Source organism: Lissotriton vulgaris, chromosome 1_2 (genome assembly GCF_964263255.1).
Source record: "Lissotriton vulgaris chromosome 1_2, aLisVul1.2, whole genome shotgun sequence".
NCBI lineage: Eukaryota > Metazoa > Chordata > Amphibia > Caudata > Salamandridae > Lissotriton > Lissotriton vulgaris.
Window position 1 is genome coordinate 91,105,585 of NC_141686.1, and position 11,264 is coordinate 91,116,848.

The following is an 11,264-nucleotide window of genomic DNA, read 5'->3' on the forward strand; positions in this document are numbered from 1 at the left end:
GGGATGTGTGTTTAGAGCTACATACAAAGGATAGAGTCTATCTTCCCTTTTTAGGTCTCGCCTACGCAGCACGCATGCGTTGCCTAGGCAAAAATACCTTTTCCGATCGCCATGGCTTTTCAGTCCCAACGCGTGCACGTGAGACTAGCGGGAGCGCGCGCCACCATATGATAGCAATTGCTCCCACAAATAAATTGTGCAGGCCCCCCTCCTCCCTCTGCTGCCGCGAGCGCTTGTTTATTTTGGATCACACCCTAACTACTGCCCTCTCGTACATTTCTGTTACGCAGGGTCCCCACAACCTCCGCCTGTTGCATACTCTTGCCAGCACTGGAGTGTAATGTGCTGCTACGATATCCAACCCACTATTGTACCCTCTCTCAAGGTTCACCACAGGGGTATGATTCAGTCCACAATGCGATTTTGTGCCCTTTGCTGACGGACCTTCTCACCTTGTCTGAGGGCTTTAAATCACAACGTGTTGCTCCTCCACTTGTTGTATTTCGCTCTGTTCGCCCCTCCGAGTGGCTGGCCATATGCCTACTCAGTACTTATCTGTATGAGGGGCTCTGGTACTATGTGCCGGTGCCAGCAATTGGTCATGCTCTCCCACACAGGTTTAAGATTTTGGGGTCTGAACCACTGGTTGTTGATGGGCACCGCCAGTTCTTTTGTTTTGTTGCGCAATGTTCCTGTGTCTTCCTGCAAGCCGGACCCCTCCCCGATCACTCCTCCGGCTGCCCGTCGTCCCGGGCCACGATCACTGATTGCTGAGTCGGATTAATTGCTGGCGGGCACTAGTTTGCATTGTAGCTGTTTTTTAAACCCGTAAAATGCACAAATAGTTTTATCTAGCAATAGCAGACTTACCCAAATGAAGGGGAAAATATGCTGCTGTACAATGTTGATCTATTTGCGTCGCTCTTTGTTTCCCGGTATTTTATTTCTTCATTTGCGCGCACACAAGGAAAGGATTGTAGCTCAATAGTTTCACAATGTGCATAGCAGCCTTGTGGCCTAATGGCTAAGGCACTGGCCTCCTAAGCCTGGGGTTATGGTTTCGAATCCAATTTGGGGTGGGGAAACAAGCAGTTCTGTTTTGTTTTTTTTGTCAACTCAATAATATTTTTGTAAATTCAATAATAATAGCCGTCTACACATCCCTAATGTATCAGTGTTTCAGGAAAGTTTGTGAAAGATGCCAGTTTTTCCCACATCCGTGCCAAATTATCTGGTCAATTCCACTTAAATTCTGACTTGTGCTCCTGAACGTCTTGAAAATTAGTCAAGTTACTCCTTTACTAATAAAACAAGAAGCAGTGTCAGAATATCGTAATAACTAGCATTTGGTAGTCTGCCTCCCTGACTTTGCTGATGTGCTGAAGAGCTGTGATGTGGAAACAACTAACAATTTTCACCTAAGATAATAAATAATTATTTAATCAGGTCTTGCTCTAGTACAGAGACTTATATGCAAATAGTGGATTCTCAGTTCTGCTCATGGATCATCGAATCGAAATCTGCGGCAGTCTTAAAAGTGTTTGAATCCTACGTGACCAATTGCATCTCCCTTTCAAGCCCCATTGTCGTTCCACACGCGATTCCACAGCTTCTGTTTCTTCGCTGAAGGTCTTTCATTTGTATGTGGCGCCCCTCGACTCCCTCCTGAAGTGTTCAAACCTCTACATCGAAGACATGCAGCTTTACCTGTTGTGTGGATCCTGTAAAAGTGTGATGATGAATTCAAGGATTTGGGTGTGCGCTGTGTGATGCCTGCCATTTATTTTTAATAGATGGAGAGAAGACATGGTGGTGGCCAAATGCTTAACATGGAACATAGTTTACCTCTTAACTAAATGGCTTCTGCCTCCTTTGTATGAAGAACCTACCCTCCCACTGCAAGACTGAACATCTATTACATGCACCTAAAACCAAAGACTAATATTTGTGGCATCGTCCAGGATCCTCAGAAACCCCATGCCCCACCCCACTCCATAAAATGTAAGGCCGGACCCTAGTTACCCTCCAATGACGCATGTAACAAATAATTGCTCCATTGTAGGACATGGCATGCCATACAGCTGTAAGTCATTTTGGGAAACTTCCAGTTACTAGCAAGCATTGCCAAAGCCAATAGGTCTGGCCTATGAAAGCTATTGGCTTTCGCAATGTTCGTAGCCATGCTGTACAACATTGTGAATGCTTAGCAGTGTGGCTGACAATTTTAAACAAACATTTGTTTGAGCTATTCACATTATAAATGACAATGTCTTTTATTTATTTTTTAGTTTTTAAAACAAATAAAAGGCATTGTCATTTGCAGTGTTAATAGCTTAAACACTCGCAAATGCGAGATCTATTGCATTGCAAATGCTTGTTCCTCCTGTCCTGTCCCAAGCAAAGCAAAGGGCGTTTTTGCCTTCACAGTCTTTGCTGATGCAATGAATTTAGCTGTTACTCTCAATCCAGTCCTGGTTCCATACATTACATATTTCTTGCACGTAGAACTAATCCTAGTCAGTACTGTGACTAAATTGCTTCATGTTCAGACTTCAAGAACATGCATGCAATTTACCCTAAAGCACTCTTAGCTAACCCCTTAGACAGCAGCTGACACCGGAAAACCAAGCATTTTGTGAGCTGCAAGATTGTTGTGAAAAAGTTTGCTCACAGCTAGAGACACCAAGGTAGACTTCCTGACCAGAGCAGTCATTATAGGTGGAAATGGAGCTGGTTTGATGTATTTCCAGATAGCAATCTGCAATATTAATAGCTCAGTTTTCATATATTTTTCAAGACTAATAGGTAATTTAAAAGAATTTATGGATACTCTTGCTAAAGATGAGAGTATCATTTGTCCTCTGAGATGTCATCTTTGACATCTAACATACATATATACATGTTCATGTGGGCTGAATGTTGAATTTCAATAACCTGTTTTATAAAGAGACCGGGATTTCCTTCAAAATTGGAAAAGATAGCCATCGTCAGACGATTAACACTCTGAGAGCTTCCTTTATTTCCAAACTATGGTGATAGATCAGGCTAACAAAATAATGAGGATTTGTGAAACAAAAGAGAAATGGAAAAATAATTGTTTGTTTTAGTTAATGATTTAAGTACTCTAACTGATAGTGAACCGTGGTGGTTTGGGAACTCAACTCGCATTTCGAACACATTTGCTCCTAGTTAGACCAGAACCCCACCATTAACTTGTGGTTGGCACATTTGCTACATAAATTTTTCTGGCACCTTCACACTCTTTGGCACTCTAACTTTTGTTTTGCCTTATGGTGGCAATGGCCATATGGAGGCTTGACAGGTCCGTTGCCAAGAGAAGAGCAGCCAAGGCATGGAAAGCTTCGACAGCAGCCCCTATATCTCTGCGTCTGAAGGACCTACAAAGATAGGCAAAGGCAGCAAATGACACAATGGTAGGTTGCAAGGGGATGGCAGCGTAGAATGGAACTCGTGGGACACCAGCTTGCGGGCCTTGGCAAACAATACTGACAAAAGGCGCCGGGAGAGAAGAAAAGAACACTCCTGAAGACAGCTGTCTACACAAAATGATACATCTATGGTAGTGCACCCACAGACGCCCCCCGCCCGACTCCAAGCACTCAACATGAGATTAACTGAGAAACCACTCAGCTAATCTAGTAGCATGCATGTACTTGTATGCCCCACATCTCCACAGACATGCTCTGGTTAGGATGAATATAGGGGCTACAGTACTAGCCGTCTGAGCCCACTCCAATATCTTTTTCTTGGAGAAACCAGTTGATGCACCCATCCGCCCTTCCACAACGCTTAGTGAATGAGCTTTATTCGTATGTCTCGTTATCTGGTTTATTAGTCACTAGCAGCCCGTCCCAACGTTGTCCAGGTATGAATTGCTGCTGGCCAGTAATATATTGTTTTGTAGGATTTCGTTTGGATAGCATTTCTCATCTGTGACAGGCCTGGGAAACGCTCCGATTCACAGTGCACTGCTGCTGCACTTAAGAGTGCGCGTTCAGTAGTGTGTGAACTCGAGTTTTCCTACTTTATTTTTCCTTGCAATATTATATAGCGCGAACTCGACAACATGGCATGAGTATAATACATTAATTTGTGGTAGGCACGGGGAGACAAAGCGATTTGCCTGGAATCACAGGATGTTGAGCTGATGCCGAGATTCAAACGTAGCTCCCCAGCTCTAAAGTTCGCAATTCTAGAAGGTGTGTCTAAAAGTGTATGTCGGTGCTGGCCATCAATGAGAGAGACCTGTGCTTTTTTCAAATGGGTGGTGAAAAAATATGAGTATGTTGCTGGAGATGTGGGCCGCCGTGCCACCAATGTACTTACCGGGGGAGGGTAAACACCCATTATTCCGCAACTTTCTTTCCGCATACCATCACTCCGCGTACTTTCATTACGAAAGTACCATGACTCCGCAATGCCATTATAACGCATGGCCTTACATTTTACATGCTTTTACCACGCATACATTTACAACGAAATTCGTTGTAAATGCATGAATGGTAAAAGCATGGTTTTTTTAAATGTTTGGATAAGGTAAGTTTGGGTATAGGGGTATATGTTTTGTGGTACTGAGGTATATGTTTTGGGGTGTTTGGGTATTTTAAGGGTTCAGATATAGTTTTGGGTTATGGGGTACAGGGGTAGGTTTAGGGATAGGTATGGGTTTTGGGGTACAGGGGTATTTTTAGGGTTCAGGGCTAGGTTTGGGTTTTGGGGTATAGGGGTATTTTTAGGGTTCATGGGTAGGCTTGGGTTTTGGGGTACATGGGCATTTTAAGGGTTTAGGGCTAGGTTTGGGTTTTGGGGTACAGGGGTATTTTTAGGGTTCAGGGCTAGGTTTGGGTTTTGGGGTACAGGGTTATTTTTAGGGTTCAGGGCTAGGTTTGGGTTTTGGGGTACAGGGGTATTTTTAGGGTTCAGGGGTATGTTTGGGGTTTGGGGTACAGGGGTATTTTAAGGGTTCAGGGCTAGGTTTGGGTTTTGGGACACAGGGGTATTTTATGGTTCAGGGGTAGGTTTGGGTTTGGGGTACAGTGGTATTTTTAGGGTTCAGGGCTTGGTTTGGGTTTTGGGGTACAGGGGTATTTTTAGGGTTCAGGGGTAGGTTTGGGTTTGAGGTACAGGGGTATTTCTAGGGTTCAGGGCTAGGTTTGGGTTTTGGGGTACAGGGGTATTTTTAGGGTTTAGGGATAGGTTTGGGTTTTGGGGTACAGGGTATATTTATAGGGTTAAGATGGGTTAGTGTTTAAGGGTGTTGGGGTATATTAAGGAGTAAGGATGGGTTATGATTATGGGGTGCAGAGGTATTTAAAGGGAGCAGGGTGGGATTAGCACACAATATGAGACATGGCATGAAGGGCGGAACGTACCACATGCCCCCCAGCGTTTGTCACACCCCCAGCACACGCCCACAGCACAGCGCAGACACGCCCACAAGGGACTACTTTGCTGGCACCGTTCCTTTACCTTTTAAATGTATATGGCCTATGTCCTTCTGCTGCAACTGCCCTTTCCAACGCTGTATCGGGTGTTGTGATTGGTGTGTGGTTCCTGAGATTACCCGCCTCAAAGGTTTGGGCTCTCTCTTTATTATATTAGTATGGATTAAACGTTCACAAACATTCTAAGGGGCACTCCTGCACATGTCAAAGTTTGTACTGTAAACGTAAAAATGCAAAGCCAAAAAAGAGTGACGTACAAATAGGGCTGTTTTGAACTTCTGGTGTGATCGGCAAGCACAGTTATCAGGTGGCGTGACATCAGGGTGAGAAGACCTGGACGGAGAAAAGACCAGTACCTTGTGCCGCAAGGTTTGGGTGAGAGGCAGAGGTAATGATTGGAAGATGTCAGGTTCTAGATAGGAGTGTAACAAGTGAATGTATCAAAAATATGGTCAGTGTGTAAGCAATTGACGCTTTTGAATATTAGTGTCAGTAAACTGTCAAGGGCTCTATTTTTTACCCAGATTTAACCCACTTGGTGGCAATAGAATGAAGTTGGAGTAAGGTTCTAGTAGTAATATAAAGAACCACGGACTAGATTTCTCAAAGGGTCACTGTGAGTCACAAATTGATTCTGACTCAGTGTCCACATTTCAAGTTCTTCTGCATCACTGAGAAAAGGTGGCAGGAAGGAGGTGTCCCCCATTACATTGCCACACAAACATATATTTATTAATGTTGGTTATTGAGGATTGGGAAGACTGTGCGGTGGTCCATGGAAAGCTGACGTTTTCATTGGCGTCCATTTGTATTCTACTGCTTTATTTATTAATTGCAGCCTCTGTCCCTCAAATGGTGAGGGACAGCTGTCATAGCATTTTGTGATTGCAGAAGTGGTGCTCTGCGGTCCGTCTAAGGCTGGTACATGAGGGACAGAAGCACCAGTTCTATCAGCTTAGGCGGGAGTGCTGCACAGCCTTTATATGACCTTTCTAAACTGCTCTATGATTGCAAGGTCACAAGGTAAAAAACAGTACAACAAATCAAGATGCTATGTCACATCTGCTTGGTGGTGGAGAGTGAAAGACAAAGAAGCCAAACCAAATGACAATGATCAATGATAAAAGTAGCACAAAAATGCGAGGGGCGTGGCACAATCTTCTACACCAACTATATGACAATGGGACTTCCAAGACTAGAGATCAATGTGCCAACGATTTTATGCTCCGTCCTGTTCTGTTCGCGGTACGTAGCGGTGAATGCTCTAGATGGAGACCTATCTTTATACAGCACAATAACCGACACGGACAAGGCTCATGCGGTGTAACACTTTTCTGACTCGCAGCGTGTCGAGTCCCTTTATTTAAACTCTACGTCCCTACGTCACAGTCGTGACTATTGGGACTCACATACAGAGGGGGAGCTACAGAAACACCCCCCTGTTTGGTGGACACATTAGCCGGACCCAACAGGGCCCACGTAACAGTCCTCCCAAACCAGCAAAAGAAAAACAAAACAAAAATAAAATGCCACAGTGCTATATCAAGAACATAAATAAAACACAAATAGAAACAACAGTTCACTTATTCAAGTATGTTCAATACGTTACAAAGTCCTTCCAACAAGATGACCTGGCTGTACAAGGTTGAAGCAGGTACCTCTCTGCCCCTCCATGTTGGACACCATCCTCAGGCCCCTGGGATTCTTCGGGGCTGGTCGACAGGTCTTTCTCAGGTGCCCCACGTGATGACTCTTCCGGCGGACAGGTATCTCCCCTCATAGACAGCGACAGCCTCCGGTTTGGAGACTCAAAACTGTCAGGTCTTCCATCCATTTCGGGTTCATCATTGGACACCAGTTCTGGATCAGTCGGGATCATCAGACCTCCTTTTTGACTGCTGCCAGGATTTTGGTAGGCCTTGAAGAATGACACATACCTGGTGAGGGTCGCTCCATCCCTCACTGCAGTGATCCTGGTCCCCTGTACTTTCTGAACTGTCCAAGGTTCAAGTTCAAAAGGCAGACAGAACTGCACCCGTGGGTATCAATTCCTCACCATAACAGCATCCCCTACTTTTAAGTGACTCTGCCTCGCTCCACATCTCTGGGACACTTGTTCATTCCTCAGTTTGCACTGCTGTATTTTTTTCACCACCTGCTTTTGTTTGACCGACACCACTTCTGGTTGCGGAATCACATCTCCCACTGGCCAGTTCATACACAATGACATGGAACTCCCTTGGGTGGTGGAATGAGGGTTCATCCGATGCTCCCTTAGGAAGCAATAGATGGCACAATCCATCTCCTGTCTTTTATCCACCACGATCCTGATGGCCTTGTTAAGAGTGTGCATGAAGCGCTCGGCCTCTCCGTTGGCTTGAGGCCATATACGTGTGACTTTTCGGTGATGGATTCCCCTAGATTATAGATACTCCGCAAATTCTTGGCTTGAGAAAGGAGGGCCGTTGTCCGCACGCAGTTCTTTAAACAATCCATGAGTTGCCAGGATTTTTGCAAACCTCTAAATGGTCTGGCTGGGCGTGCTGGATTCCAGAATTTCAACTTCAGGATACTTCGAGAAATAGTCAATGACCACCAGCATGTGACTACCATCGGGGAGGCTTCCCAAATCGGTGCTCGCTCTGTGCCATATAAAAGGTAGAATCGCCTCTGTAATTCCCCATTCCCCATTGCCCTGCTGTTGAGAGAGAGCCGCTCCAAGTCCGGTAGTTTAGTTTAGTGTATTTGTAGAGCGCATGGCTGCCCAAGGGCTTCTCAGCAGTAAGGAGAATTCTACTAGTGAAAATCTGAACCACTGCGTAGTTAGTGGGGAAATAGGTAGGTTTTCAGATTTTTTCTGAAAGAAGTTTTGTTTGATGCAGCTCGGATTTCAAGTGGGAGGGCATTTCACAACTTTGGTATCAGATGGGCGAAAAACCTGCCGCCCCATCTAGCCCTTTTAAATCTTGGTTGTCTCAAGGAGCTGTTGTTGGGAGGATCTGAGGTGTCTAGTTGGGGTGTACCTAGATATCAGATTCCTTACCTTTCAGGTCCATTGTTATTGATGGCTCTGCAAGCTATGCAGAGAGTTTTAAACTAGACTCTGGCTTCGATAGGCAGCCAGTGCAGCTGTTTAAGTGCTTCCTTTGCAGAAACACGGTTGGGAATTTTGAACCGGAGTCTGGTTGCCGCATTCTATACCACTTGGAGTCTCTTTATGACATACTTTGGTGAACCTAGATGCAGTGAGTTGCCATAGACCAGGCATGAGATGAGGAGGGATTGAATCACCGTTTTCTTCAGGTGTTCAGGAACCACCTCAATGATTTTCCTTAGAATTTTAAGAAGGGCGCAACATGTCCAGCCAGATTCCATAGGTTTTTATGTTTGGTCTGGGGATAGGTGCATCCCCCATACATTTGGGCCAGTGTGGCAGGGGTGAGTGCATGTCCAGATTTCCCAGCATGAGCTCAGTTTTCCCACGATTCAGCTTCAAACAGCTGTTGGACATCCAGTTGACCACTTTCTCTAGACAAGCGGGCAACAGATATTTGCTGGGGTCGGAGCTATTGGTAAAAGACACAACTAGCTGAGTGTCATCAGCATAGGACACCACTGATATTCCAAATTCCTGCACCACCTCGTCCAGCTGTTGAACATAGATATTAAATAAGGTTGGGCTAAGGGGCGAGCCCTGTGGGACACCACATGTGATAGGTAGGTGCTCCGAGACACAATCCCCTTCCATCACCTGGAAAGTTCTGCTCTCCAGGAAGGAGGTAAGCCAATCCAGGGTTTTTTCCTGAATGGCAACTTCACCTAATCTCCCTTTCAGAATTGCATGATCTACTGTGTCAAAGGTGGCACTGAGGTCCAGCAAAAGGATGGCGGCAGACCCATCCTCATCAAATATCGATTTTAGCTCCTCAGTTACTGGCAGAAGTGCTGACTCAGTGCTGTGTGCGGCTCGAAAGCCCATCTGGGTGGAATGGAGGGTGCCATTGGACTCCAAGAAATTGGCCAGGAAAAGATTGACATGCTTTTCCAAAAGGTTGCCCAGTTATGGTAAAAGGGAGATGGGACTGGCATCCACTGACAGCTTTGATTCCTTTGCTGGATCAAAATATAATAATGTTGTGTCTGCTGAAAGGGCTTGCTTTGTGGCCTGAAAAGTGCTCTCCTGTTCTGGCCCCCAGTTCGAAGCAATATTGGACTTGATCAACTCCCTCAGCGGCACAGTGAGATGGGTAAGATTGCGGATGAACCAACCACAGTTTTTCTCCATTCCCATGAAGCTTCCTACTCCCGTTACGTTGGTGGGTGCAGGAGATGTTTGGATATCCTGGACCTTGAGGGGATCTGGCGATACCCCTTCGTGTGAGAAATGGTAGCCAAAGAACGATATTTGCCTTTTAAGGAAGTCACACTTTTTTTTGTGGAGGGTCAAACCATTTTCCATCAACCTTTGAAACACAGCCTTTAGGCGGGCAAAATGTTCCTCCAGGGTGGGGGCCTGAACAAGAATGTCATCACTGACATTGAACACCCCTTCCAGACGGGAAAGTACCTCGCTGATGGTGACCTCCGCAGCACTCGAAATCCCAAAGCTGAGACACTTATACCTTCTTAGAAGCACATGAGTGGAAAACGTGGTGATCACCTGAGATGCTGAGTCCAGCTTTAACTGGTGGTATCTAGCACATAAATCCATCTTCGAAAACCATTTTGACCCACAAACCTCAGCCACAATATCATCCACTGTGGGGGAGAGGTGTTGTTCTTGATTTATGGCGAGGTTGGGCAGGTGCATATCTATGCAGATCTGAACCTCTCCTGGCTGCTTAGGTTTGTGGGCAATGACAACTCAGGGAGTTGGGCCCCCCACTTTTTCAATCATACCAGCGTGTTCCAGTTGGACCAGTTCGTCCTCCACCTAATAATCCTGTATTTGTAAAGGGCACAGCTACCCGTAGGTTTCCTGGTGCTGGGGACCATCTGGAAGATTAAGCAAGCTATTGCCCAGAGTCACATGGTGCTGGGCAGACCCCTGCTGTCGGTGCCGGGGATGTAACCGTGATCCCCAGCGCCTAGCGTCAGTCACCCTGGCCGCTGCGCCACACCTCTTCCACTTCTTCCACCTCTTCCACTTTTGGCCGGAGGTGGAACGTCACCTTTCAGTGTCTTAAAGCCACTGGCTGAATTGACTCGTCAATATGAAGCTTTATCAGCCGATCCTTCAAACAGCCTATGCCCTGAAAAAGTGGTGCAAACTGGTCCATCAAATCCTCGACAGCTTCTTGCTGCACAATGAGCGCAAATGCGACCAACTGAATGAGTTCTGCCGTCCGGCAGCTCAGCAACTTGCCTTGGACACCTTTTGTGACATATATTTTAGTCCTTGTTGATCGTGATCCATGCACAATTTCTGCGGTGAACATGCCTGCCAGTGGGAGGGAATCAGTAGACCAATAGGCATAGACTCTGGTAGTTGTGTGGCTCAGGACCGGTAGGACGGGTAAAGTGAGCACCATTGAATGGTTGATAGGTGCTCCAATGTCAATCAGTGCTTGCATCTGGTGGCCCTCAACCAGCATGCTACACTTGGGAATGTGTTTTCGCAGGTACCCCCCCGGTTGCAGGCCATGGATGACATGAATCGCTCCTTCCACATCGTCATCGTCCATGTTGCCTTCCTCGGCTGGACTCTCATTGGTGTACACCTGGTTGATCGGCTTCGGTCGAGAGTTCCTATGCGTTGCCGAGGAGCAGCAGAATTCCCCAAGTGATTCATCTTGTTGC